The sequence below is a fragment of the Macaca fascicularis genome, chromosome 6 (genome assembly GCF_037993035.2).
Source record: "Macaca fascicularis isolate 582-1 chromosome 6, T2T-MFA8v1.1".
Lineage (NCBI taxonomy): Eukaryota > Metazoa > Chordata > Mammalia > Primates > Cercopithecidae > Macaca > Macaca fascicularis.
In genome coordinates, this window is record NC_088380.1 from 94,996,578 (window position 1) to 95,024,284 (window position 27,707).

The 27,707-nt window shown below is 36.6% G+C and overlaps 1 protein-coding gene and 1 pseudogene across 12 annotated transcripts in view; one reads left to right on the forward strand and one right to left on the reverse strand.

Annotated features, from left to right (window-relative positions):
* ADGRV1 (adhesion G protein-coupled receptor V1) overlaps positions 1 to 27,707 on the forward strand; it is a 597,366-nt gene that overhangs the window by 438,148 nt on the left and 131,511 nt on the right. The gene's annotated exons all lie outside the window — the stretch shown is intronic.
* LOC123574105 (lysosomal enzyme trafficking factor pseudogene) lies at positions 17,474 to 17,971 on the reverse strand (annotated as a pseudogene).

A 27,707-nucleotide genomic window follows, 5' to 3' on the forward strand; every position in this document is an offset into this window, starting at 1 on the left:
CAGTGATATTGAACTTTTTTTTCATATGCCTGTTGGCCACATGTATGTCTTCATTTGAAAAATGTAAGTTCATGTCCTTTGCCCACTTTTTAGTGGGGTTGTTTGTTTTCTTCTTGTAAATTTAAGTTCCTCATAGACACTGAGTATTAGACCTTTGTCAGATGCATAACTTGAATTTTTTTCTCCCATTCTATAGGTTGTCTGTTTTCTCTGTTGATAGTTTCTTTTGCTGTGCGGAAGTTCTTAAGTTTAATTAGATCACATTTGTCAATTTTTGCTTTTGTTGGGATTGCTATTGTTGTCTTTGTCATGTAATCTTTGCTCATTTCTATGTCTAGGGTGGTATTGCCTAGGTGGTTTTCCAGGGGTTTTATAGTTTCGGGTTTTACATTAAGTTTTCAATTCATCTTGAGTTGATTTTTGTGTATGGTGTAAGGAAGCAGTCCAGCTTCAATCTTCTATGTATGGCTAGACATTTATCCCAGCACCATTTATTGAATAGGGAGCCTTTTCCTCGTGGTTTGTTTTGGTCAGCTTAAAGATCGGATGATCCTAGCTATGTGGCCTTATTTCTGGGCTCTCTGTTTTGTTCCATTGATCTATGTGTCTGTTTTTGTACCAGTACCATGCTATTTCGCTTACTGTAGCCTCGTAGGCAATCCCATTCACAATTGCCACACACACACACACAGACACACACACACACACACACACACACACACACACACATCCCTAGACATACAGCTAACCAGGGAGGTGAAAGACCTCCCGGGGCTGAAGTCTACCTGATCATGGTGGATTGGCTTTTTGATGTGCTGTTGAATATGGTTTGTAGTATTTTGTTGAGGATTTTTCCATCGATGTTCATCAAGGATATTGTCCTGCAGTTTTCTTTTGTTGTTTCTCTGCCAGGTTTTGGTATCAGGATGATGCTGGCCTCATAGAATGAGTTGGAGAGGAGTCCTTCCTCCTCAATTTTTTTGAATAGTTTCAACAGAAATGGAACCAGCTCTTCTTTGTACATCTGGTAGAATTTGGCTGTAAATCCATCAGGTCCTAGGCTTTTTTTGTTGTTACTGGTTGGTAGGCTATTTATTACTGACTCAGTTTTGGAGCTTGTTACTGGTCTGTTCAGGAAATTTATTTTTTCCAGATTCAGTCTTGGGAAGGTGTATGTGTCCAGGAATTTATCTATCTCTTCTAGGTTTTCTAGTTTGTATGCAAAGGTGTGTTTGTAGTAGTTTCTGGTGGTAATTTTTATTTATGTGAGGGCCAGTGGTAACATCCCCTTTGTTACCAAATAAACATTTCTAATTATGTTTATTTGGATCTGTTTTCTTCTTTATTAATCTAGCTAGTGGCCTATATATCCTATTAATTTTTTCAAAAAACCAACTCCTGGATTAATTAATCTTTTGAATTTTTTTGTGTATTGATATCTTTCAGTTCAACTGGAATTTTGGTTATTTCTTGTCTTCTGGTAGCGTTGGGGTTCATTTCTTCTTGCTTCTCTAATGTTTGAGTTGTGATGTTTGGCTATTAATTTCAGATCTTTCTAACTTTTTGATGTGGGCATTTAGTGCTATGAAGTTCCCTTTTAACATGACTTTACCTGTGTCTCAGAGTTTCTGGCATTTTGTATCTTTGTTCTCATTAGTTTCAAAGAATTTCTTTTAATTTCATTATTTACCCAAAAATCATTTAGGAGCATATTGTTTAATTTCCATGTAATTGCATGGTTTTGAGCAATTTTCTTAGTCTTGACTTCTGTTTTTACTGCACTGTGGTTTGAGAGTGTGTTTGGTATGATTGTGGTTCTTTTGCATTTGCTGAGGATCGTTTTATGTCCAATTATGTGGTAGATTTTAGAATATGTGCCATGAAGAGTGTATATTTCGGGTTTTTTTTGGGTGGAGAGTTCTGTAGAGGTCTAGCAAATACATTTGTTCCAACTTTGAGTTCAGGTCCTGAATATCTTTGTTAATTTTCTGCCTCAGTGGTCTATCTAATACTGTCAGTGGAATGTTGAAGTCTCCCACTATTGTTGTGTGGGAGTCTATGTCTCTTTGTAGGTTTCTAAGAACTTGCCTTATGAACCTAGGTGCTCCTGTGTTGGGTGCATATATATTTAGGTTAGTTAGGTCCTTTAGGTGAATTGAACCCTTTACCAATATTTAATGCCCTTATTTGTCTTTTTTAATCTTTGTTGGTTTAAAGTCTGTTTTGTCTGAAATTAGAACTGCAACTTCTATTTTTTTCTGTTTTCCATTTGCTTGGTAGATTTTCCTCCATCCCTCTATTTTGAGCCTATGGGTGTCATTATGTGTGAGATGGGTCTCTTGAAGACAGCATACAATTGGGGCTTGCTTTTTTATCCGGCTTGCCAGTCTGTGCCTTTTAAGTGGGGCATTTAGCTTGTTTACATTCAAGGTTAGTATTGATATGTTTGGATTTGGTCCTGTCATTGTGGTGTCAACTGGTTGTCATGCTGGCTTGTTTATGAGGTTGCTTTATAGTGTCGCTGGTCTATGTATTTAAGTGTGTATTAGCTGATAACAATCTTTCCTTTCTCTATTTAGTGCTCCTTTCAAGATCTCTTGTAAGGCAGATCTGATGGAAATGAACTCCCTCAATGTTTGCTTATTTGAAAAAGATCTTATTTCTCCTTTACGTAGGAAGCTTAATTTGGCTGGACATGAAATTTCAGTTGAAGATTTTTATATTTTTTAAATTATTAATTAGCCTTTAATTGGCTGATTTGGACCATGCCATGCCTTAACAATGACAAACAATATCTTGTGTTTTTTAAGGATTTATTCATTATCTGGTTTCAGGTATTGTGTGGTAGGAAGTTCTTCAGAAATTACCAGACCCTAGAGGGTCCTTGTTCTTACACACTCCAGCCCCCATCCTGGTTCTCAGTCCCTGCAAGCTTCACACACATGTGAACAAATGCGGAGAAAAATTACTTGTGACCCAGGTCATTTACTTGGTCTCTTTTTTTGTCTTAATTTCGTTAAGCTGATTATTGATTACAAAGAAAACCTTTGGACTTTGGGGGGAGGGGAAATGCTGGCCAATATTTCATGAAAACCATTCCCTGTCCTCTGGATCATTAGTAGAAGAAACAGACATGCAATCCTATAAGCCTACCGAAGGTGAGATTGATGAATTTTAGGTAACCTGTGGCAAATGGTGAAAATCAGAGATGACGCTCACCTGCTCCAGCTTGAGGCTACAGATTAAGTTAAAAAGGAATAAAAGATAATGTGACCAAAGAAAAGAAAGTCATTTAGTTCACTTTTTTGTTGTTCATTAATTCAATAAATATTAAGCACCTTCTAAGTGCCAATTGCTGAAGTAGACACTAGAGATACAGTAATAAAAGTAGTACCTGATACTAATCCTTGGTGCTAGTAAAAAGAAAAAGTACAGGGATGAAAAGGGAAGCTAATGAGAGAACAGAGAAACAGAGAAGAGAACTTTAACATTAATCTAGACTGTAATATGATTGGAAGACATAGGGATATTTAGGATATAAGTTGAAGAGTTCCAATGGGAGAACTATTTATGAAACCATTGTTCCATTGCACTCAGTAGTACCAAACAGTCCACAAGAATTGATACATATTTCATATTTCAATTGATACATGGCTTACTACGAGCATGGCTTTCAATCTACTGCTGCTAAACTTTCAATTTTGACATATATTTTTCATTAAGAGGTGCTGTTCTCTCTTGCAATACTGATTGACCAGCTGCCAACCACATGAACTACATTTGGACCACAATTGGCAGAACATATTCTAATGTGAAAGATAATACAGCAAGTACTTCTTTGTAATTCCATGTTCAAAATGAAAGTAAAAAATAAGCACCAAAAAAAAAATGACAAATTTTCAAATTAAAATGTTCCAGTGGATCCGTGGGGGTCTCTGAAATGTCTTTTGCTTTGCTATCTGAAGGAGAGGTGAAGCTGTTTATATTGTGCTGCCACTTCAGCAGTGAGTCAGGAACACTTTATCCTCCTGTGGCATGAACACAGGGGGTGACTGCAGACAGAACAACCAGTCACAGCAATTATTACATGCTCTTTGCAACTCTGTGCCGTGCCTCTTGGTAAATAGGATTTTATGATAAAAGCATCAAGATGTAGATATATCACCAGTGATGTGAATTGTTGTTAAGTAGATTTATAAGGTACAAATGTGTGTATGCCCTTGGATGTGAATTTACCCCCACGACAGTGTTTTCCAGTGTGTGGTTTCCAGGTGACTTGTGTCACTAGAAAATTCCTATTTCTAGGCTCCTTCTACAGAGATTCTTATTTCTCAGGTCTAGTGTGGGCCCTGGGTGTCAGCACTTTGAGTAAGTCCTCAGAGGATTCTAATGCAGATTGAAGTTTAAAAGCTATGGACCTAGAAGAAAAAGAATCACTTCCAATCAGTCAACATAACTAAATTGTTAACAGAAAACTATAATTTTATATATTCAGCAGTATAAAGTATATATGATATTCTGAAAGAATGTAAAACAAATATATTGAGAGTATTCATAGTCTACCCTACTATGTTTTTAACAAGTACATGCTGGATCTTCTATATTCACTTAGAAAAAGAAAACAATATACAGAGACCTAATAAAGAACCTGGTTCTGAAAGGGAAAGAAATACCTTTTCTGAAAGTCTCTGAGCATCTTTTCTCTTCTGACCTTGTCTGTTCTGAAAGATGAATGGCCTACAGGCAATCCCAGGTGGTCTTCCTAGACTGCAATTCTCCCTGCCCTTAAGTATGTGAAGTTAACTGAAGCTCCAGACAGCTCATCACCAGATGAATTTCTCAAATAGTTCCCTCTGCTGTCCCGGGACCTGCCAGAGATTCCTTGGGAGATGCCTTTGGTAAACTGGATATGGGAGATTTACATAGCAGCATAGTGGGAGAGAGGTTTTGGCAGAGCCTCTTCAAGAGAGGTGTTGAAAGAAAAGCTGAGATTTATGTTACTCAAGTAGTAGTAGATTTATGACCTCAAGTAGTGTTTGCTTTGAGTTCTTAGGTGTGAAAGGCAACTTTTGCCTTTCTAGAAAGAAGAAACTTATAAGTCTTGCATACCATGTTTGCTGTAAGTCAGCTAAAGGGGAAAATGCAACTGGACATTCATACAAATAAAGTAAGAAATTAATCTTAAATCCTTTTGTTAGTCACATTTGGATTCCTTTGTGAAGCTGTCTTCTAAAGCAGAGTTATACTGATTCAGTAAATAAATATACCTACATTTTATGAAGCAAACTTGGGATTCATGTTAATACAAATGACAGAAATCCGATGTAAACTGCCATGGCTTAAGCCGTAAAGCTTAAATAAGTTGTCTGTGAATGACTGGCTTCAATCATTGCTGAATTCAGAGGTTCAAGATGTCACAGCATTCTGACTTTCACCATCTAGGTGTTGAGCCGATGTTATAGAAATCAGTCATTTCATCACTGTAAGATGCCTCCCTCAGGCTGGCAACACAATGACTGGTGGCTTCAGGTTCTCATCCTTTCAGCCTACCAGTCCAGAAGAAAGATAGTTTCTCTTTTCAACAGTTCCAGCAGAACTTCTAAATAGGAGTCCTGTTGGCTGCATGGATTCAATATTCACCCCTGAACTTATCACTGTGGATAGGAGAGCAGATCACATTGATTGTCCAGGTCATATGCCCATGGCTGGAGCAAGAGCAGGGAAGAATGAGGTCAGTTATGATGAAATCACATGGATTTCAAAGGAAATTCTAAAGTGCTGTTACCAGAAGAACAGGGAATAAATGTCATACTGGCAACTGGCATCTATGTCTGTTACACAGGTACACCATAATTAGTAAGTAGTAAGGAAAGTAGCGGTGGGCTTTTTGTGCATTCACCCTTGTGATTGTTGTCTACTTTAATCTGGTATGGATGGTCATTTTGGCCAGAACACCTTTAACCACTTTTTCTTGCCTTAAGACTTAGACTATTTGATAAGTGTGTTATACTTTAGTGCAAAGTGAGACCAACATTAAGACAACTCTTCTTGCCCTTGGCTAACAGTAACAGATCTGCTGTACCAGAGAAATCCTTGGTTATTTCTCTTCTGTGGGAAAAAAAAATTGGATATGCTGCCACTTGATCCCTCTTTTTTTCATAGAAGTCTGATAATTTGGAAACTGTTTTACAATTATTTTTTAATCCTTAAATTCCCAGGATTTTGGTGATAGATGTCATTCAGATAAATTGGTTGTTAGTGAAAATACTGCTATCTGAGCACATGACCCTTAAAAAAATGATTATTTTCTATTTCTTCACATCTTGTTAGCTCTTCAGATTCACTATGATTATTTAAATATATGTATAGTGAAATCGAATTCTTCTGGTGCAGAAAATTTTTTCCTTCATTTGTTTAACTATTTCCTACTCTCTGTCTCTCTTCCACCCCCAGGTCTCATGCTTTCTCCCTGTATAATTATTTGAGCAGCTAGAATGCTAAAATTTTCACCCAATAATTGGGCCTGTCTAAGCCTTAGTGATCAAACTATGTCATGTTTAAGAAAGTTTTAGAAGAAATATAATGTTTCTAACTTTAATTTTTAAGGCTTATAGTTATGGCATATTGACTATGATTTCTTCCCCATGGATGGCAAATGATGCTCCTATCTGCATAAAGTTAACTGGTTTACATTATTTCTGAGTAAGTCCCAGCAATTGTTTTTGTCAGGCTACCACTGGTGTATGGTTTTGTAAGCTGGCCTTGATCCTAAAGAGTAGGGCTAGGAATCCAACATGTGTCCAGTTCTATTTCTCAACCCTCTGAACTATGTAACTTTCTTAGTGCTGACATACTCACTGGCCCGCATTATTTAATCAGCTGATCACAGAAAAAAGAATTTGCCAGATAGCTTCCATTTACATATGACTTTTCGTTTTAGAAAATACTTTCATGTACATTATCTCACTTGATTCTCATAACAGATGAAGTCTTATTGTCTTAAATTTGCAGGTCAAGAGTAGAACTTAGGTACCTTAATGATTTGCACCAGGTTACATAACTAAGAAATGACAGAGTCAGGTCTTTGACTCTGAACTGTCTGTGTTCTTCCAATCACACCATTGCCTGGAATCCATTCCAGCATTTGCAGACTGTGAGACAGAGCTAAGCATGTGTGAAAGACCCACTGCCATTGTTCACATCCATCAAGACATCTTTAAAGCTGAAGAATGTGCCGGCATCTCAGTTGGAAGGCATGGGAGCCTCATAGAAACTGAGACACTAGGAAGCCACTGAAAGAGGAATGAACCAGCAGAAGACATTTTAAAGGATATTAAGCCTACTGAATACCACTGCTTTGACGTCTAAATCTTTGAAATATTATTTAAGGGGTACTGACTTTGAGTACAAGTTAGTTCTTGTGCTACCTGTACACAATTCAAATAAAATAAGTATTTTAGTTGAATGTCATTTCATTTGAAATATGTTTAAGTTTGAATACTTTCAAGTTTATTCATTCCCAGTTTGCTAATATGTAAATGAGGGTTTACTTTTTCTCTTAATCCCTTTTTATATGTTTTCAAATTTCAATAGAAATTAAAGCAAATATTTCCGTATCAGAAGCAGACAGAAACCAATGCTTTGGATCCCTAAGAGCAGTTATTTAAAGTCAGTTAACTTATTGTTGGAACTTTGAATTGCTAAAGGAAAATATTTTATCTAACCTCATTTTTGTCTCATTTCTAGAATGTCAATAACAACTGTCACAAATGATATTTTTGAAGAGCTATAATGTAAAATGGCATTAGGCTGTCATTTTCACTTACCAGCAAGTAAGATATGACTTGAATTCTAAACAAGGCCTCGCCTACTGTCTTTCCCTTGGTGGTATTATTTTTCTCTCAATTTCCTCACGATGTTGTATTTACAAAGTTAAGTACAGAAAATCCAATTTGAGAGGCTGGAAACAGATCAAATGGTTTAATGAGCTCAGCTTTATTTATATTAGGTGGAGAAATCAAAGCTGAGACTAATAATTTCTGTGCCCATAAAAGAATAAGAGACCTAATTAAGCCCACTCAGTGAACCAGGTTAGAGACTGCTTATCTTCCACATTTCCTGTGTGAAATAGTCCTGTCCCATCTCATCAGCTTTCATGTGAATCTTTACCAAGGAAGTGCAAATAGAGGTATCTGGCTATCCTGAAAGGATAGCAGCGGTAGATACAGTGTGATTGCATGCCTAAATTATTGTATCTGGTGTGACACAGACACACAGTGATCCTTGTCCTGGCTTTTGAGAAAATACCTAGGCAGATATGAACTCTGTTTCAAAAGAAGACTGGTGCCTAGATAGAAGGTATCATAATGTCTGCATCTGAAACAGCTGTAACATTTGGAATTCAGATCTAGCTGCTTAGTGTGAGCAAAGATATCATACATCAGAGAAACAGCCAATGACCGTCAACTTGTAACTGATTGCCTGCCTGTAAGAATGGGTCAGCACCGTATTAGCGTAGTCTTCAATCAAGAAAGGTGGCAATTGAGAGTATCAATATAGTGACACAGATTCTAAAATCATACAAACAAATAATAGAGCATGCAACTTGAAAACTTTTTGAAATTGAAAAAACACAGTGGAATACCTGATATAGTTACTAATCACAGTCCTCCAAACAATTTTATTTTGAACTAGTTAAAATAGCATAATCATTATCTTTCTTCTAGCTTGATCTGCCAGATTCAATTGTAGCAGATGCTATCCAGTGGATTTATCAATGTAATCTAGGATCTGTGATGACAGATCTTCATGAGTAGAATTTATAACTGAGGAAACCTAGTATTTCTGCTAAATCCAGACTTAGGCTTAGGTACATCCAACTGCTCAGAGTGTCAGTGGAGCCCAAGTGGTGAGACCACCAAATTTATCATCAGGGAGAGTTTAGTATGAGCTCCAAAAATTCTCTATGGCTTTTTGCTGCAGGAAAAAAAATATTTCAGTAAAAGATGTGATTCCGAGGCTCAGTAGGTTACCTACTCCCTGTGCTTTAAGGTTTCTGGAAAAAAAAAAAAAGCGTCTAAGCAATTTTCTAAGTTCTAGAGACATTTGTAGTCTTATTTGTGTAACTCCTGTAATCAAGGCTAAATGCAGACAGCTAAGAGTTTGGTTTGGCCTGTATTTACTTGAAATGGCTAGCACCCATTTACAGGCTCATAAATCTTTCGAGTGTTTCCACCACGTGAGTTTATGGAACCCCACCCCCCACTCATGAACAACTAAAATTGGGTCACAGATAAGCTTGATTACTTGTGGGGAAACAATTTGGGGGAGATGAATATGTAATTTAGTTTCCCTTAATGTGAGGGATGAATTTGTTCCAACAGGTTTACAAGTTACAGTTTTAGCCTGCAGCTTTCTGTGTTGCTATTTTAAAATGTCATATTTAAAGGAGACACAAGAGCTAAAAATAAGTAAATTTAGGTGTGAAGTCCTAGGACCTTGGGGTAGGATATTTGGGATCCTATGGCTCTTTCGATGACTATGAAGCCCACAGTTGTCTCAGGACTTACTTCTTTTTGTGAGTGGGTTAAAATAGAAATGATTGATTTTTCCCCATTGAAGATTCCACAGATAAAAACTAATTATCTTAATGGAAAATTGATGCTTAAACAGAAACCTTTCTTTATAAACAAATGTATATTGAATTTTTGCAGTTAACAAAGCTAGTGCTTATATATTAAAAACACTCTTGTGATTCAAAACACCATAATGTGTAGCTAAACCATGAGTTTTATACAAGTGCTATGTACTTTGAGTAAGAAGATTAATCTGTAGCAATTCACAAGCTGAGTTAGGGGTAAGATACCAGAGCCGGATGAAAAGCAAGGAGGTCCTTGTGATAGTGTGAAGTGAGGAAGGTGAGGTGATAAAGTGGGAATGGAAAGGAAAGCAAATACCTGATACTGGAGATTAAGTTATTGCTGTGTAGTCAAATGAAAAGGTGTATATGTGCTCTCTTTTCTTTTGTTTGGTTTTTGAGTTAGGGTTTCTTTTCCTGAATTGTTTAGTTGCCAGAATACTGGGTGAAAGATATTTGGAAATGCTCTCTGGTAACAGGTTTGGAAATACACCATATCCCCATCCATGGTTTCTATTTCAGAATGGCAAAAGGATCCTGGGCCACCCAAGCTCCAGGGCTGGCATGGTGGGCAGGGAACTCAGGGTCCTAGCAGTGCTTTCCCCTGAAGCCATGAACAAGGCTGTTGTAGTTACATTTCCTTTTTCGGAAATTCAAGTGGCTATGCTGACAAGAGAGAGGATGAAAGCAGGGAGTATCACTAAAATGCTTCTAAAATATTAATTTTGTTTATTTTTATGACCTAAATGTAATAACTGATGTATAGTAACTTGTAACCTACCTGTAACTGAACCTCAGTTCTCTCCAGTTCAAGTTTATCTTTTCATGTTTTTCATCTTAAATAACCACTATGTCTCAAACTTGAGTACACAGTAGAATCACTTGGAAAACTTTTTAAAAGTAGTACTGTTTCATAGGCCCAATCCTAAACCAATTTCTGCGCCTAGGGCCTTGGGGCCAAGCATGGGTAGGTTCTAAAATTTCCCCAGCTAATTCTAATGTGCAGCAGGAGTGAGTTCCTCCTCTCTAGACATTCACACCTGTAACATCTGTTTATCTCAGTTGATTCTTGTTGATCTTAGCCATTTCTTCCATTGTATGGCCAGCCTGTCTGGTGTTGGATGACTTCGAGTCAGAGGAGAATGACAATGAAATTGAAGGTTTGGGCATTTTCAGCCTAAGGGAAGAAAGGAAGCATGTTAATAATATCCTGTTTCAGAAACAGAAGCAGCCTCTGTATGCCTGAATCATTTTAGTAGGTTAATAAACCCTAAAGTATTGCTCTATTAACTACTCTCCTTACTCTGCCAACATTTAGGATTTGGAAACATTAAACCCTTGTTTACATCCTCTGTAAGTCAGCATTGATTTGTTTCTCTTCTGGGATTTAGTTAAAAGCAATGCTCAGTGGCACACACATTTTACAAAACGGAACTACACAAAATGATTTAAAAATATAAATAAAATTCCTAATCCCTAAAAAATGCCCCTGATTGTAGGCATACTTCATAATGAAGGATCCAGGATTCCATCAAAATTTTTTTTGTTGTTAAAAAAGTTACTTTGTTATCTCAGAATACAAACTATATAGCATGTGCGTTCTCTCCATAAGGTTTAGAATGCAGCTTATTGCTTTAATGGGTTAAAGTTAAATCTTTCTTTTCAGTAGAAGGCATGCCCTTTAAATTCTTGCCAGGCTAAGTAACACATGAGACAATTTACATCCACTAAGATTTCGGTAACTTGATGCAATAGCCTTGGCAACAAAATTCTACCAAATGAAAAGTGTCAAATTGCGCAGAATGGTGTTCATAGCCAGTGGGCTCCTCATCCACTTCCCTGGGAATTGTGCCAAAGTAAAAGGCTTTAGAGTTTCCATTGGTTATAAACTGCAGCTTTTTGAGCTCTCTTTAGACTAGGAAAGTTCATTACCTATAGCAAGGTTCTCTGGCCAACACTGGCAACCTTGAGACCACTCCCAATCCATCTTCACAAAAGACCTGCCACACATTAATTACAATATAACTCCTCTTCTGCATAATTCTCCTTCTCTCTAACATTTCCCTCCTTTTCTGTTCTGTTTTCCACTTACGCCTTCTCTTATTCACAATTTCCCACCTCCTCCCTCATGCAGAATTGCATAAAAATCACACAAGTAGTCAAGGGTCAAAGTCGGGAGCTAGCATATTAGAGAAGCAATAATATTGCCTAAGGGCAAAAGGAAGATTTTTTTTTTTTAGGTCACGTCTTATCTAAGCCAAATAGTTGAGCATTTTAATACAAATTATCAAAATAGATGCATAACTACTACCCAAAAAGAATATGGGATTTAGTATAAAAATCAATGACCTTTGTGGGCATAGAGGTGAAATAACAGATATAATTACTTTTTAATACAAAAGATCATTTTTTCTGTTTGTGAGACATAAAGGAAGGGCATGCGTCAGATAAACAGTTTGTTTCAGCTGATCTCTCAAGAGACTGCCACAGGCAAAAGACATAGCCGGTACAGTACCCATCTCCCCACCCTTCTGTTGCACATTCAGAATTGCAGCCTGGGAACCAGGGGCATCACCAATAAGCAACAGTGAAAAGGGCTGCAAAACCCACACATTTTCGTTTCCATTGTATTTATTCTAGTTACCTTCACTGATAACCAAAACAGAGAGGTGAAACAAAGCTGTTTTACTGTTGTTTCACTGTGATCAATCCAAAAACCATGAATATGCTGTTAAGAATAAGCTTGGCAGGTGAGCTTCAACACGTGAAAGCATCTCAGTTCTCAACAAGGCAAGAGTGACAGACTTGAAGAGTCAGGCACAGTTTATTGCTGAGGTAATAACCAAGAAAATGCCATCTAATAATAATGACAGTAATACTTAAGTGCTTACTACTCAGTGCTACAGTGAAATTGATAGTACTGTTATCATCACCATCCTCATTTTAAAAATGAGAAAACTGAGGTACAAAATTTACATAAAATTAATACAAAGTCCCACAGCTAGCAATACACAGCTTAGCTGGTATTGAACCTGCTCCAAGGTCAGCGCTTTGAACCGTTAGGCCATGGTTCTGTTAAGCTTTATGAAACTTCTGTGCCTTGCAAACAAGATTAAATATTTGCAAATGCTTTAAAGCTGAATAGCCTGATGCCAAGAAAGGAAATATGAAATACTTCATTTGAGCAAGGCGTAAAACAATGCCTTTCAAAAAAATAAGCCAGTCAAAGATCATTTCACTGCTTTGTTGCTTTGTAAATGTTAATTGAGCCTCCATTCTAAAATCCTGCCATTTAATTATGAAATAATATTTTTCTTCTATCTCAGTACAATTCCCTTTCCCTACATTCCAACACAGTCCTGAAAAGTGAACAATTTCAAGATTAGACCTCTATTCTTGATATTGAGGAACAGCAGGAAATAAGTACACACTATTAAGTAGACATGACTTTGGATTGGTACCTCCTTGGATTTCAGTTATGGAGAGAAAGTGGAAGCTCTTGGGGAGGCTTCATGACACTTTAAACATGAGCATTCCTGAATCATAGGTGACAGAGCCATTTGTGTTGTGAGTGGATTTTGGAGGAGTGCCAAAAAGACTTGGCAGGTAACAAAAGTTGGTGACACCGAAGGCCTCAGTTAAAATGTGTAAGAAATAAGTAAGAATTTAATGTCTTCATAAAGATAAGCTAACCTCAGCTTTTATACTGCAATGAGAATAGGATCAGACACCCACAGAACCAGAAACTAGTCCTTGCTGTCTAACTAGGTCGGGTGCAGTGGCTCACACCTGTAATCCCAGCACTTTGGGAAGCCGAGGCAGGTGGATCACTTGAGGACAGGAGTTCAAGACCAGCCTGCCTAACATGGAAAAACTCCATCTCTACCAAAAATACAAAAATTAGCCAAGTGTGGTGGTGCACGCCTGTAGTCCCAGCTACTCGGGAGGCTGAGACAGGAGAATCGCTTGAACCCAGGAGGCAGAGGTTGCAGTGAACCAAGATTGTGCCACTGCACTCTAGCCTGGGCAACAGAGCAAAACACAGTCTCGAAAAAAAAAAGAAAGTAAGAAAAACTAACTAGAGGAAAGGAGCAATCTCTCCGTTCTTCATCTTCTAATCTATAAAACAAATAATGGACTAAACAATAGTTGCTAACCTCTTTGATAATCTAACAGATGGAGTCCCTGGACTCCTCATCCTACAGGTTAAAAACTTGTAGTTTAAATCCCTCAAACTCTTTGTAATGCCTACAGTGGTGATTTCTGTTAATTTGCAGTACTGAGAAGGTGAGATACAGTGAGTGTATTTCCTTGTTTGGCAAGATGGCAAGGCCAGCCCAGAACATTGAAAGATACCGAAACAGCATAAGAAGGAAAGTCAAAAAGGCTACTGGGCTAGTTAGCACAGGCACTCTGGAAGGAGGGCAGTCACTGAGGAGATGCCTCTGCTCTGTGCTGAAGGCAAACTGGAATGAACTGACAATTTTGCTTTCGGGGAGGGGGTGATGAAGAGTTCAGTTTTGCTCTCCTGCTTTAGTGTACTGTGCTTTATACATTGGTCCAGACTATCTAATCAGGATCTCATTAAGGGAAAGCTTAGCATTGTTTGAGTTCTCTTTCCCACAGCAGAGCTAAAAGTAAACAGCGGCCAAAGATAAACAAGGAGCATTGCTTTTTCCTGTGTTGTACAATAGTAAGTCTAATTTATTGACAATTATTGTTGGTAGTATAAATACTGAATCTGAGATGAACTTTGCAAAGAGCCTGCTGGTTTCTAAGCTTTACCAAGCCAGCAGACTTTCTTTTGTTGCTAAGGGATTTTTTTTTTTTTTTTTTCCAAATCAGGATTTCTTAAATAGCAGGCTTTGTATACTGGAAGGCACAAGTGACCCACTCGCTACTCAGGTCCAGCTTTTTTTTTTTTTTTTTTTTTTAATTCTTTAAATCAATGAATGGCTGAACTTCAACATTTCTCTGCTGTTGTTTCGTATAAAAGAAGTAGATGAGATAGATTTATGAGTAAAAGAATAGAGCTTCTGCTTCTGAATCCTCCTTTGGGGTCATCTGAGTCATGGTTTAGGAAATAATTCCTACAAAAATCCCTGAAACAATGGACCAATTCCACTATTCCCTCTTCTCCCTCATATCCAGCTATCCCCATAAACCCAGAGAGAGGACCTGACCCCATAGAAGCAAAGGTGCCCTGGAATATATTCCTAGTTTGTGAAACAAAATTGCATTTACCAAGATCTGCCTCACAGTTCTTTCTTGACTGATTGCTTATTTACTCCTGGCTATATTTACAAAAGACTTCAGACTGACTTGATATCCTTAAAGTTGGTCTTGTTATCTTTTCATTTTGCTTTTTTTTGTCTGGCCCAATCCACACCCTGCCCTAAGCACATTTTCTCAATAATAACGCCCATTTACACATGACCAGACTTATGTAACATACTAGATCTATCTTAGTCATGCCGCAATGTCTTGCCCTCCTCCAGTTTAAGACATCTCTACCATCAAGGACCAGCCTCTTTAAACACAACCTGTGCCAGGCAGATGTACCATGACACCCAACATGTCTGAGCCCAAGTCCAAGTGAAAACACTAGACTTTTCTTTTTTTTTTTTTTTTTAATAGAGTCTTGCTTTGTTCTGTCGCCAAGGCTGAAGTGCAGTAGTGCAATCATATCTCACTGCAGCCTTGAACTCCTGAAGTCAGGGAGTCCTCTTGCCTCAACCTCTTGCGTAGCTAGGACTACAGGTGCACATCACCATTTGGCTAAGTTTTTTTTATTTTATGTGGAGACAGATTTTGCTATGCTGACCAGGCTAGGCTTGAACTCCTAAGTTAAGTGATCCTTCCACCTGGGCTTCCCAAAGTGGTAGAATTACAGGCATGAGCCACAACACCTGGCCAAAGCATTAGAACTTTTTTCTTTAGAGTTTTTACAAAAAAATTTATCATATGTACAATTCCACTCCACATTCTACTCCTTCATATTATGAAAGTTGGTGTATATCTTTTCCGTCTTTTTATATTCTTCATGAACTACAAAGAAAATTAATGTATGCAAATGTACCTATGCTTCAGCAATTTGCCTGTTTAATCAATATAATGTCTTAGATGTGATTCCAAATGATATGCATACCTTTAGTTGACTCACTTAATCTATTACTTTTTATGCCAAGGTATGAATATGGTACAATTTATTTCTCTAATTTATTAGTTATTAATAGATAGAAACGTAGATTTTCCTGAATTTTTCATTATTATAAACAGTAGTTCAATGAACGCACTTCCATAGACATATGTACAAGTTTCTCTGGAACATGTAACTGGAAATGAAATTGCTTGGCTTCATGTAGATGTATCTTAAATATTAGTAAATATTGACAAATTACTCTAAAAAATGGTTGCAACAATTTAAACCTAACCAGCTATTTTGAAGCATATCCCCACAGCTTCACCAACACATGGTGTCTTGCTCTTTCAGATAGTTGTCCAACAATTTTTTCTAATAGGTTGTTTATTTTTTCTTATTGATTTGTAGAAATTTTATTTATTTCATGAATATAATCATTTGTCAATTAAATACGTTGCAAATATCTGCTTCTAGTTTTCCTTGTTTTTTAAATTCTGTATATCAAATGAAGTATTCAGGTTTGATACAGTCGTATTAACCAATATTTTCCTTAACTTTTGATTTAGAAAAAAATCCCCCACAGTATTTCAATATCATACTCTCTTACAGTGTTTTGTAAAATATTTACAGTTTTATTTTTTACACTTAGATATTTTATTCATCTGGAATGTATTTGTGAATGGTGTCAAGGAGGGATCTACTTTTTAAAAATAATAACCAATTGTTTCAAGAGCATTTATTAAGTAATATCTTTCCCCATTTACTTGTCATATACTAAAGTTACTATTCACGTGTGGGTAAACTCTCTCTTCTGTTCCATTTGCTTATCCCTGCATCAACACCATACTCTTTTAATTGTTGTATGATATTTCTCCTTTAATCTGCTAATGATGAGATTATATTGATAGATATTCAAATATTAAAGTCTTTGAAATGCTTAGATAAACCCTTTCTTTTAGTCCACTGTTGGATTCAAATTATTAATACTTAATTCAGGTTTTTGCATATATATTCTAAGCAAGGCCGGTTTATGATGATTCTTTCTCATATGTTTTTGGTATTTTGGTATCTAAATTATGATAACATAAAAAATGAAGTGGTAAGAAATGGTACCATTTTTTTAAGATGGGATTCTTTGTGCATAAAGATTTGTTTAACGTTTGCTCGTAAAACTATTGATTTTAGAGGTGTAGGGTGAATTTTGACTCTAATTTCTTCAGTAATTTTTGGTCTAGCCATGTTTTCTGTTTTTATTGAGTCACTTTTGAGAGTTCTTTTTATTTTTATTTTTTGTTTTTGTATAAAATTTAAATTTTATGATCATGTGTGGACCTTTTTACACTTAACACAGTGGAAATGTTCATATTTATTCTTTTCCCAAAGGAAAAATTTCTGAATCATCACTATGTTGCACAGTAGAATAGAAATTCAGGTACTTAGTCAAGTTAAGAATGCAAATAACAGACAAGATTAACTTCCAAAATCTGAAGTCATCAACATGATTATGTAGTACTCTATCTCAGGCTTTACCTAAAAATTCATTATTATTCAGATAAAGAAAGCCCCTACTTATGTTTTTGAAAAGCCTCTGCCCCACCACAGTTTCCTGAGATCTATGAAGGAACTGCAGTCTTGTGATCAGAGTCATATAGTACTGACAGTTTTGTAATCAAAGGAAAAAATGTCGACTGATTTTATATGTCAATCAGTTGTAGTCAGTTGATCTGATTAGAAACTTTGACAAATGCCTCATGGCGATTGCAAATAACTGCCAATAATATAGGGATGATACAGTAGCTGTTTTGGGATCAGCTCTTGTACAAGAGTAAAGGAACAAAAACATCTGTAAGTAAGGTATCAGAAAAATAATTGTCCACAACCAAAAAGACAAGAAAAGTAATCGAGGTTTCCAGGAATGTGTCCATGTGGTTCCTTCAAGGGACTCCTCAGGGTGCTGTTGAATGTGTTCCAAGGCCAGCCTGTTGTAGGTCTCACTGATTTCAAACATAGTAAAATGCTACTGCACTTACTGACAGATACAATCCCACTCCAATCTATCTCATCCGCTGATGGAAGTTCATCATTCTCCATGCTCTATGCAATGGTCCCGAAAACCTTCCTGTTACCATGGCCAGCGTTAAAGAGTCACTCAGCTCTGAATAATCTGGTGGCTTTGGCATTTCAGAGAAAGCCACCAGAAAGTAAATCCCCTGGGTCACTAGGCTCAGAGAAAGGTGAGTGCCACCAATCTGGAGCACCAGCTGCTAGTGATTAAGAACCTTGTGACTGTGGCAGGTCATGCACGGCCCTGGTCCCTGTGGCCGCTCTGGCACCCCCACCACCGGGCGGCCCCACTTCTGAGAGTTCTTTTTAGAAAATAGTTTATAATCTAAGTATTCAAATATGTTAGCATTAGATGAGTCATATTATTTTCTGATATCTAAAGTTGTATCTCATTGTTTTTGTGCCTTCCTTCTTCTCATGATCAGTAATGCCAAAGAATGTTAGTATCTTTTCAAAGAATTAACTCTTTAAACAATTATATTTCATTTATGTGATCAATAAATTTTATTAACTGCTATATGCCAGACTGTTCTAACTAACTGGGTTTCTTTTTAAAAAGTAAAGATTAAACAAATCCTAGATCCCAGCATTGTGGATTTTATGAGGCAGAAACAGGTTGTTCAAAAAAGAAAAAATAATTAATTATCTGATATATTAAGAAGATAATAAATGCTATGGGAAAATAAAGCAGAGTGAGGAGAGTCAGAAGTGCCACATGTTGGGAGCAGCATGCAGGCTGCAATTTTAAAGAAGGTGGGCAGAAATATTATTGAGAAGATGAGATTTGAGCAAAGATTTAAAGGAGGCAGGGAAGTTAGTCATGTGAGCATCCCAGAAGTAATATTCCTGGTGGAGGGAACAGCCAGTGCAAAGGCCCTAAGGCAGGAGCATGCTGGGCATGTCTGGGGATTGCGAAGAGGCCAGTGTGGCTCCAATAGAGTGAATGAGAGGGAGAAGAGAGAAGTCAGAATAGGTAAGGGTGATGACTCTGAGTTTAAGAAGGCTGTGGGAGGAATGACATAATCTGATTTATAGTTTTAAATATAAACGGAAGCAGAGTAGAAAAGTTATGATGCTATTGCAATGTAAAGGCAAAAAATGATAGTCACTTGGATTAAGGTGGCAACAACTGACATGTAGTGGTGAATTTAGAGTCACCTATCTCTGTTGCCTTCATTTGTCTTTATTTCACCAGTGTTGGCTTATATCATTAGTATTGTCTTCCTGCTTTCTATAGTTGAGTCATTAACCACCTTGTCTTATCTGTTTTGTTCTGCTAATTATAATTATATATATTTTATTAGTCTCCTAATTTTATAATTTATTCTTTCTTTGCCTTACTAAGTTTTGTTTTTCTCAACTTTATCTGTCAGTTTCTGAAAGAAAGTCTTCCATTATGGTTTTGGATTTGTAAATGTTACTTTATATTAGTGTTTGAATTATATATTTTGAGGCCATTTTCTCTTAGATGCATATAGATCCACACTGTTATATCTTCCAGGGGAAATCATTTTTTGAACCTTTTTAAATCTCTATGAATGTTTTAAAGCCTTACTTTGTATACGATTTCCTATTATTATTACTACTCCAACTTTCTGTTCTGCTGTGGCATTTCCTGGCCATTTACTTTAGACTTTAAGAGTCATTCATTACTTTAGGTAAATCTTATATAGCACAGATCTGAAACTGTTTATATCCAATCTAGAGCCCTGTTAATTAGTGGGTTTTATACATTTAGAGTTATTTTGATTGCTAATAAACTTTGAGTTTTTTCTACTAACTTACTTTGTGTTTTCTATGAACTGAGCCTTTTTGTTAGCTTCTGTTTTTACTTTTCTTCCATTGATGTGATTAAACACTCCACTTTTTTGGTTACTAATGTGTATGGTTTTTAAAATACATATACTTAAAAATATTTTAAGTTAATAATGTATTTAACTTGTTCTTGAATGATACAAGGACTTTTATTTCCTTGTGTGGTTTATAATTTTTTTATTATAAGCATGGCTAGAATTCTCTGTAGGAATTCCTTGTGCCCTTTGACAGGGTCCTACATGATTTAAAGATTCCAGACCAGTTTTATCTTACTTTCTCTGCTTCATGTTCCTGCTCTATGTGAATAGTGTGAATTTGGATGTCACATCTACATGGGGCAAGGTTTGGAGTTCAAGTTTCTGACTGGTAACTATTTGCCACTCTCCCAGAGCAGTGAGCAAAGATTTTTCTGATTCCCTATTTATGATTTTGGCAGCCGTTCATGGCTCCTAGGTCTCTGCATGTAATTTAGTCCTGGCAATGTGCAAACAGGGCCCTGACATCTCCTCACAGGCATTAAACCCTGCCCTTCCCAGTTCTGATTGCTCTGTGAGCCACAGGACTTCAGTCCTGTTACCCAGTGTGACATTTTGTTGTGGCTTTATTTTTGGCACATGAGGATTTATGATTCCAAATTTTGAGTTACACTATAAATTCCAAATTGTACTATTCTTATTTACATTTTAAGCAATTTATTTGTTTGGAGCAAGGGTGGGGGATTCTTATACATCAGTACTGTCTGCCATATTGACTTGAAGTTCATCTTTCACATTTTTACATTTAACAGATATTCAAATCTTAGTGATTGTTTTTTTATTCTGAGTACTTCATTATACAGAGACATTTTTCATTTAACATTTCTTTTTCTCTTAAAGTCACCAAATATCTTGATTTCTTTATGTAAGAGAAATGAAGCATGCAGAAATTCCTAATCAACTACAGTTTTGTGATAACCTGATTTTTTCTACAGATACTAAATTTTAAAAAATTTAAAGTTTGTATTTAATGTGATTGCTTTCTGTCCTTCAAATCTTCCAAAATATAGCTGGAAGACCAAATCTAGTGTAGGCCGGGAGGTTACCTAAACATTTTGCTGAGGCTTGTGAAAACCAGCTATGGTCAGTCTAAGTACAAACACATTCCACTTCATTCTAACAAGGTTTGGTTTACAAACTTCAAGCAGGTTAAAGTCTACATAACACAAAACTCATGGAGAAATCTGCCTCACTGGTTAGACTGAGCAAAGTTTCCTTAAAATTTGAAGAGAGATTCAAGAAGGGTAATATGTCATGGTAGATTATTAACATTAATAATTCCATTTTATTTTAGAAAAGGATGTGTTTTTAGAAGTTTTGTTATTAAGTACTACATCCTCCTAAAGTCTTCCTTCCATTTAAATGTTTTGAGAGCTTACCCTAATTCCTTATCACAAGAAAGGCAGGGCGTACAGTGTCCTCACCAGTATCTCCATGGAAACTTTTGCTTTGAATTTCTGCTTTGCCTGTATTCTCTCTCTCCACTCTTGATTCTAGCTTCTTTCAGGTGTTTTCTTCTCTCTGTCTCTTATCCACAGAGCCATGAAGCAGTCTCCTTTTGTTTTTGTTTGTTTCTTTTCTTTTCTTCTTTTTTTTTTTTTTTTTTTTTTTTGCATTCTGCCAAATTCTAAAAGTACAAATCAGAGTGACAAGCAGACAAAACAGCATAATGGGTGTTTTGGTGAACATTCTTTTTATCCCCCTGTTATGCTGCCAAGGCTGGAGTGCAGTGGCATGATCATAGCACACTACAGCCTCAAACTCCTAGGTACAAGCGGTCCTCCCACCTTGACTTTCCCAGTAGATAGGACTGCAGGCATGCTAATTTTGTTATTTTTTTTTGTAGAGACAAGGTCTCACTATTTTGACCAGGCTATTCTCGAACTCCTGGCCTCAAGCAATCCTCCCACCTTAGCCTTCCAAAGCACTGGGATTTCAGATGTGAACCACTGCATCCAGACTGACATCCTTATTTTTAAAGCTTCCTCTGCCGTCTGTAACACAGGAACTTTTGCAATGGCTCTGTTTCTCCTTCTAGCCCTATCGTTCTTCCACCATCCAGCCTGCCACCATATGTTGTATGCCATCCACCCTTTTTGATGTCCTTAATTCTCACTGCCTCCCTCTTGAGCTGTCTTTGGAAAGAAACCAAATTTTCCTCACTTTCTGTTGAAAAGCAAATCTGTCTTCTCTTGATGTCACCTTGTCTTTGTCTTGAGGTCCATGCACTTACTTCCCAATGGACTATTAAGGAGTTTTGCTGAACAAATTATTTCCCCAAGAATAATTCTGTTTATAAGATTTTAAAATAATATTTTTCTCTTCCCCAATATATGTTTTAGAATGATTTTACAACTTTTTGCTTAACTCCAATTTTCTGAAATATTACTAACTCAGGTTTTGTTAGATAATGAAAATTTCAAGAATGTAGTTCTTGTGAATGGTAAACTATTCATTTATATTTATATTATTTACTAGGCTAATTTAGTTAGAGCAAAAGGAATCTAAAAATATCTTGAATTGAGAAGCCAATATAGCTTGGGTATGAATAGTATAGATGAAATCATGTATCTGCCTGCCTAGTTTCAAATCTTCCTCCATCACTTACTAGCTGGGGTGACCTTAGACAAGTCATTTAACCTCTCTGTTCTTTGGTTTCCTAATCTATAATATCTAATAATAATAATAACAATAATCGTCTCTCTCTCTCTCTCTCTCTCTCTCTATATATATATATATATACACACACACACACACATCTTACAACAATGCCTAGCACCTAGTAGGCACTATATACATGTGTCAGCTAAGATTTACTTACTTACACACAGAATCTCAAGAACAAAAATATGAGATAAAGGAAGCTGACAGATGAGGGTTTCAGATTAAGTATTATAGATATCTGATGTTAAAAAATATACTTAATGAAGAAATCATTATGTTTCATTATGTTTCATTATATATTCTAATATACTCTAAATGAATTCACAATGTTCTTCACTTAAGGAGGTAAGGCATATATCCTTAAATAGCTCTTAGTATTTTTTTCTGGCTCCTTAGGAAATCTGATAAAAGTAACTTACTCCTTTCAAGAGCTCTGCTAATGCTGGGTACAGTGGCTCACACCTGTAATCCCAACACTTTGGAAGGTTGAGGCAGGAGAATTGCTTGAAGCCAGAAATTCTAGACCAACCTGGGCAACAAAGCAAGAGCCTGTCTCTACAACAAATAAAAAAACTTGACCAGGCATGTGGGTGAGCACCTGTAGTCCTAGTTGCTAGAGAGGCTGAGGCAGGATCACTTGAGCCCAGGAGTTGGAGTCTGAAGTGACCTATGATTGTTCAACTGTGCTCAAACATGGGAAACAGAGCAAGACCCTGTCTCAACATGTGTGTGCATATATGTGTATATATATTTATACATGTATATATTTATACATATATACACATTTATACATATATATTTTTTGAGACAGCGTCTTGCTCTGTTGTCCATATATATATATTTGTGTGTGTGTGTGTATATATATGATTGTTTTTAAAAGGAACTATGTTAAAATATTGGTTACCCAGGGAATTCACAATGCCCGTGAAGCCCATTCTTATACCTCAGATTAAGAATCCCTGGCTTAAGAGTTTCTGGCAGGAAATTAAATGCAAGAAAATAAAAATAAAATATTTTTAAATGTTAAAGATTATACAACTTAGATGACCTTTTTGTTGCCAGGGACTCTGATGGATCTAAAATGCTACCCTACTTGCTAGCCAGTAAGTTAGCCTGCCACAGTTTCATGCATACTGACAGATACGAACATTCTAGGTCAGAGACAATGCAATTTTATCATTCATGGCACAGCACACAGCACTGCTCCATGTTCGCATCAGTTCTCCTTGCCCCAAAGACCCAGGCAGGCAACACAAAGCAGCCCAGTAGGATGCTGTGCATGCAGTGGATTTGCATCACAGCTGAGGATATCCAAGTTTAGGAAAGCCCAATCTTTTATAACAAGTACAAGCAAACATGCCTTATCTTTGCAGTAGAAGGACATGTCTTTTTCATACCAGACAGTAAGCAAATCTGCTGTCTGCTTTAGAGGAAAGCAACTGTGTCTATCCTCCAAAGTGGATCATATATTCTTAAAAAAAAAAAAAAAAAGTCCAGAATGAAAGCTGTCAGTGCCTCTGCTTGCAAGCCATGCAGAAACAAAGAAAAAGAATTGACTCCCAATGTTTGTCCCATCAAGTCAGGAAGAGAAAATTTTGTCATATATTAGTTGGGAGAGGGTGGATAAAGTTAGTTATGTGGATGGATAGATAACTAATAAGCTCTTCGCTGTAATCAGAAATAAGAAAAGAACAAGACGTATGTGATGTTTGCCTTCAGGGAGCTAACAGTCTGGTGATAGTGACAGGTTTTAAACAGATAAGCCATAAAATGATTAATTGCAATTTAGATAAGTTTCACCAGAAGAAATGAAGATTTATGAAACTATATATTGAGGGACTTGATCTAGTTTATGATATCAAAGAAAGTGTCCCTGAGGAGGTAACATTTGAAAACAAGGCCCAACAGACAGAATAAAGTTGAGCATCTCTTATCCTAAAACCCAACACTACAAAATCCAAAACTTTTTGACCGCCAACATGACATCACAAGTGGAAAATTCCACACCTGACCTCATGTGATAGGCCACAGTCAAAATGCAGTCAAACTTTGTTTCATGCACAAAATTATTAAAATTATTGTACAAGTTACCTTTAGGGTATGTGCATAAGGTATACATGAAACATAAATGAATTTTGTGTTTAGACTTAGGTTCCTTCTCTAAGATATTATATAAGCAGATATTCCTAAATCTGAAAAAAATTCAAAATCTAAAACATTTTGGGTCCCAAGCATTTCAGATACTTCACTTGTGGTAGGAATTGTCAGGTAAAGAGTAGGGAATACAATATTCTGGGTAGAAGGAAGACCCTATTGAATGAAGGAACCCTGTATTATTAGAGAAACTACAAGAAAGTCAGGATTACTAGAGCATTGTAAGACAAGCAGGAGCCAGATTGGATTTTGGACTTGATTTTGATGGCAATGCAAAGGCAGTAAAGGGTTAAGAAAGAGAATTACCTCATTATATTAGCATTTTAAAATGCCCCTTCATTGTTGTACGTGGGATTGGTTGTAGGGAAAAGGATGAATGCAGACATTAAAAGAGCTTATTGCTACAAGCCCAGCAAGAGGTGATAGTGCTCTGGCTACAGACAGTGACAGTGTGGATGAAGAGAAATGAATGGATTCAAAAAATATGTTTATAAAGTGTAGTTGTCAGACCTGCATGATTGATTTCATCTAGAGGGAGTAAAAGAAAGTCGTGGATGATTCTCAGATTTCTGGCATGGGCAACTGTGCAGGCAGAGTGCCTAGAATTAACTAGCCTCTTGGGGATTCATCTCATAAATTCACTTCTATTTCAGTGACAGCAAGCATGCTAGATATATACTCACAGGGAACCTGATTCTCTCCAGAGCCCTAAGAACTAACTTTGGTACAGATAAAAGATGAGCTGTAGGGAATTGAGATGTCACACTCACCTCAATATACTGGTAGTTTTTACTTGAATTCATAGAAGAAAGAATACCGTTGTGCTCTCAGTTGGTTACAAATTGCACCTCAAATTTTCCTACCAGTATGATCCCTTTTAAGCTGTATAATTTACACTGGGGTATGATGCCATCATTAATGCTCCCCATGTTGATTCTAATGAGGCATATGTCCTTTTCTCATGCGGAGAAAAGAATGCTCTTACTACCCACAGATATTCTGAATATATAGTTGATATTCAACCATATCAAATATTGAACCTGGTGCTTCCAATATGTAAGTTATTCCTTAGGATTAAGAAACTACTAAAAGCATTTTCTTGGAGTATTTAAAATACAGTTGACAAAAATCCAACTCAAGCTAACATAAGAAAATGTGTAGCTCATATAAGTAAAAACTTTCAGAGCAGGGTAGGACTCAGGCAGTCATAGATACCCAAGATGTCATCACGCTGCTGTCTTGCTCCATGAATCCCTTCTGGAGTCCTTTGTTACCCTCGTTATTGGGCAGGCTTTCTTCATGAAGTACAAAAGGAAGTCACTGGCAGCTCTAGGCCTACAGTCCATCTGATTTCCCCGTGGAAAAGTGTCTCGCTTCCTGACCATGAAAACAGGGAAGACTGTTTGAGTCATGTATTCACCTCTGAGCTAAAGCTCTGATTGTCCAAGTTGGGTCACCTGCTTGCCTTGGCCAGTCTAATTGGAATCATATTTGGTTCTGGTTCTAATCTGTTCTCCACAAGAAGAAGAGATTTTATCCCAGAACATGGGGAAATAAAGATGGATGGGCATGCAAACAAACAAATAATAAATGCCCACTTCAGATAAGTAAATTGGGGAAGAGCTGAAACATCACAGAATGATTTCAGTACAGGCTAGTGTAGAATTGCAGATGTGGAAGGTTAAAACAAGGTACATTGATATGAGATGAAGAAAAGATAATTATGCAGTAATACACATGAAAAGATAGAAAGACTGTAGTATGTTGCTTGTGAATCCATAGGTGTCAAAGTTTTAAAAACAAAGATGTACAAGGATGAATAAAAACTATGTCTAGAATGTGGGAATGATTTAATTTTGGTATTTTACTACTCTTAAATTAGATCCTTGTATCTGAGGTGGAACTCCTCAGCTAAAGAAAACTGAAAACAATTAGAAAGATCCGGAAGAGCTCTATGAAGATGAGTAATGGGTAGAAAGTAAAATTTAAAAATCAATAAATTTGTATGTAGTGTTTTGTCCATGCAAAATAAAGCTCTTTGAGGAGGATAAAATATATACAATTATTGCAATAGCAAAAGAGAAATATAATGCTTTTACATATATGGTTTCAATTCAGAAAAAAAATGCAGCTATTTTTCTTTTTGCATCCATACTCAAAATAAAACAGAATAAAAGAAGTTCAAGCAGGTGCACGAAATATTTGTATGAGAGATAAATATTTTTAACTTGGAGTTAATAACTGTTAGAATGAATATCAAGCCTTCTCTGGGATCTTTTAAAGTAGAGTTCCTTCTCATATGTTTGGACCGTGGGGCACTGTACTGCTCAAGGGTAGAGTAACCAGTTAGATGACTATATGCTTCATGAGGACGGGAATCCTCTGTTGGGCAAATTCACATCTGATGGGCTGGAGCATAATGGTCTCTAAAATATTTGCTAAGTATGTGTTGATGCTAATTTGTATTTCACTTAGTTGTTAATTATATGTTTGGAATCTGGTTTATGGATCTGTTTAACAAATATTACATTTATATTGGTGTTGTCGTCATACATACATGGCATCATACGTAGACTGCAACTTTCTAGCTGCTGTGTTTTCAGTGAGTAGAAGCTAGATGTGCTCAGTAAAAGATGATGACAAGAAGAGACTGATATAATTTCCAGTTATCTGCAATTTTGGATCATCTGATCCATTGTCTCCATCTATTGTCAACTAAGTATTCATTTCAGGAGTAATTATGGACGATGAGGTTTGTTAATATTACAAGTTATAATGAATATGAAGGACACAGTCATAACACCTTTATGAATAGACTCAATATTGCATTCAGGTCTTTAGGGAATTAAGCAACAGAATTTAGGTTCAGTAAAAAAGCTTAAGGACCATCTTCTACCCAATCTTATCTTCTTCTCTAGTTATCTCATTATTTAAGTGATGATGTGATTGAGACCTAATTATGTTAAGAGACTTGCCCATTTACACTGTTGGTGGGAGTGTAAATTAGTTCAACCATTGTGGAATACAGTGTAGTGATTCCTCAAGGATCTAGAACCAGAAATACCATTTGACCCAGCAATCTCATTCCTAGATATATACCCAAAGAATTATAAATTATTCTACTAGAAAGACACATGCACGCGTATATTTATTGCAGCACTATTCACAGTAGCAAAGACTTGGAACCAACCTAAAT